The sequence below is a fragment of the Dipodomys ordii genome, unplaced genomic scaffold (assembly GCF_000151885.1).
Source record: "Dipodomys ordii isolate 6190 unplaced genomic scaffold, Dord_2.0 Scaffold2305, whole genome shotgun sequence".
NCBI classification, from domain to species: domain Eukaryota; kingdom Metazoa; phylum Chordata; class Mammalia; order Rodentia; family Heteromyidae; genus Dipodomys; species Dipodomys ordii.
In genome coordinates, this window is record NW_012269521.1 from 1 (window position 1) to 3,154 (window position 3,154).

The 3,154-nt window shown below is 42.1% G+C and overlaps 1 long non-coding RNA gene across 1 annotated transcript in view; it reads left to right on the forward strand.

Annotated features, from left to right (window-relative positions):
- The first annotated feature begins 250 nt into the window (after positions 1-250).
- LOC106002041 overlaps positions 251-3,154 on the forward strand; it is a 9,804-nt gene continuing 6,900 nt past the window's right edge. Inside the window, exons 1-2 of the long non-coding RNA XR_001175889.1 lie at positions 251-354; positions 1,953-2,087. This is a non-coding gene — a long non-coding RNA (uncharacterized LOC106002041). The remainder of the gene's footprint in view (positions 355-1,952; positions 2,088-3,154) is intronic.

Genomic DNA, 3,154 nt, shown 5'->3' on the forward strand with positions numbered 1-3,154 from the left:
TTTTTGCTTATGTGGTGCTGAGGAATCGAACCCAGGGGCTTAGGCATGCAAGGCAAGCGCACTACCACTGAGCCACCTTCCCAGCCCTGGGTAGGCATGGTTTATCTTGTGAAATTCAGCTGCTGCAGGTCCTGAGGCCCACTTCTGGTAACTGAGCCTCTAAGAATGGCTTATGGTGGAGGGGAAGAAATATCTTGGCCTTCCAAGCATTAATGTGAAAGAATTTCTGTTTGATTGATTCTGCAGTTGTCGGTTTGCAAGGAGCTTCAGCTGCCACTTAGTGATCTCCACTTGAGCACTGACCTGGTGGCCCTGTCTTACTCTGCAGCCTCAGGTGAAACACATTCGGTTCAGGTACGTGGTCTAAAAGCTAACCAAGACATGAAACCTTTAAGCTACTGCAGTAATGAATAGGAAAAACTTTAGAAGTTGTTATCACAGTCAGGGATTTCCTGAGTAGAGTTCCAGGGGAACAGATTGGAGAGAGAATGGACAAATGAGTCTGCATCAAGCTAAAAAGTTTCTGCACAGCAAAGTACATCGTTACCAAGCTAAAAAGATAGCCTAAAGAATGGGAGATCTTTACCTGCTATACATCCGACAATGGCCTAATAGCCAGCTCAAGAAACTAAACTCACCCCATGTAATTGTAACCCCTCTGTACAGTATCTTCACAAATAAAATAAAATAAAAAAATTTAAAAAAAATTAAAAAAATAAAAAACAAAACAAAACAAAAAAAAGAAACTAAACTCTCAAAGAAGAAGTAAACCAAATATAATAAATGGGCAAAGGAGTTAAATGCAGTCGTCGAAGAAGAAGTAAGAATGGCCAGTAAACACAAAAAGAAATGTTCAGCATCTCTAAAGGAAATACAAGTGAGAACAACATGGAGATTCCATCTCACCTTAGTAAGATTGGCCATCATCAAGAATACAAATTTATCATTATACATTTATTGTTATAAATGCTGGTGTGGATGTCAGGAAAAAGAACCTTATTACACTGCTGGTGGGAGCATAAACTAGTGCAACTACTTTGAAAGACAGTTTGGAGATTCCGCAAAAAAAAACAACCAAAAAACATAGAACTACCCTGTGACCCAGCCATACCACTTTTGAACATCCAGAATATTATAGGTGAGGATATACTTGCACATCTATATTCCTTGCTGCGTTATTCATGGTAACCAAGCTATGGAAGGAGCCCAGATGTCCTACAGTGGATGAATGGACCAAGAAAATTTGACACCCACAATGGAATTTTTTGTGTTGATCCTAGGCTTGAACTCTGTGCTTGGGCGATGTCCCTGAACTTTTGTGCTCAAGACTAGTTCTCTGCTGTTTGAGCCACAGCTCCACTTTGGCTCTTTTGGTATTTAATTGGAGATAAGAGTCTGACAGGCTTTCCTGCTGGGTTTGGCTTCAAATTTTGATCCTCAGTCACACAAAACTATACATGAAGGTGATACCAAAGCTAGGAATTAACACAGATCTTTAGCAAGCTACACTCAAGGGATGGGTGACACCAACAGCAAAATGAAATGGACCTCAGATGCTACAGCTGCCTGGATGAGTCTCAGCTCGGCTAAGGAGCAAAGTCTGACTGCTGTGCTCCTCTGTGTGATCTCACTGTTCTGTGTCCTCAGAGAGGGCTACAGCTGTGGGCAGTGGATTGCTAGGGTTAAGGTGTGTCAGAGCATGATTGCAAGGGACAGCACTAAGGGGATTGGGGATGGCGGGACTGTTCAATACCCTTATGGTATGTGGTTAATTACACTCCACATGTTAAAATTCATAGAACCATGCAAAGGAGGGAAAGTCAATTACCCAATTAGACTATTTTTACCAGTTTTGAAACAGTTCTTGTGTCTAATATCACCTGTTGTCAGACTCCCAGGTAGTAAAGCCTTCTTTTATGTGGTTACTGACTGGGCTGTGGTTTTGTTTTCAGGCTGTGGCTGTTATGGTTGCCACCAGAGAGGGATCCATCCGCTATTGGCCAAGCCTTGCTGGAGAGGACACCTACACGGAGACCTGTGTGGATTTGGGAGGCGATAAGACTTGCATGTTTCTGACTGCAGTGCAGGTGTGGGGGAAATTCCTTGTATTTATGGGAAAGCCATGGCTCAGATTGGCAGTGAAATTAGAATGACTGAAAATAGGGTTTCTGGCCAAGGAGTCCAGGGAAGGATAGACTATTAAATAAGAACAAGGAACAACAGAATGAAGGTCTGTGATTGAGAGTAGCTAGGTGAAAGGGGCTGCGGGCTTCCCTCATAGGATTAACATGTCCCTGTCCAGTAGAAGTGAGTGGTGGTAATCTCCTTAAGATTGCTTTAAGAGAGTAGCTTAGAAACAGACGCTAAAGCATGAATGCAAGCATCTACTCTAATTATACCAAAGAAATAAAACACTTAATTTGTTGAGCTGCAATATGGTCTGCCTATAATTTTAAAAATCAGATTCAGAAAATGGAAAATTTAAGCCGGGGACTGGTAGCTCAAGCCTGTAATCCTAGCTCCTCAGGAGGCTGAGATCTGAAGATTGCAGTTCAAAGCCAGCTCGGGCAGGAAAGTCTATGAGACTCTTATCTCCAATTAACCACTAGAAAACCCAAAGTGGCTCTACGGCTTACATGGTAGAGCACTTGCCTTGAGTTGAAGAGCTCAGGGACAACGCCCAGGCCCAGAGTTCAAGCCCTATGTCAAGAAAAAAGAAAATGGGAAATTTTCTGTTGCAGTTTTTTAAATTAGCTTACATTATATTTTTCTTTTTTTTCTTTCTTTCTTTTATTTTTTTTTATTGTGAGAATACTGTACAGAGGAGTTATAATTACATGGGCAAGATAACGAGTACATTTCTTATCAAGCATTGTTGCCTCCTCTTTGTTTCCCCTTCCCATCCCTTCCCATTCTCCTCTCCTCCCCCCATCCAGCTTACATTATTTTTATTAGTTATTTTACTAGTTATATAGAAATTTTTATATGTAGAATAAGTTCTTAAGCCGGGCGCTGGTGGCTCACGCCTGTAATCCTAGCTACTCAGGAGGCTGAGATTTGAGGATCGTGGTTCAAAGCCAGCCCGGGCAGGAGAGACCGTGAGACTCCTATCTCCAATAAACCACTAGAAAACCGGAAGTGGCGCTGTAGCTCA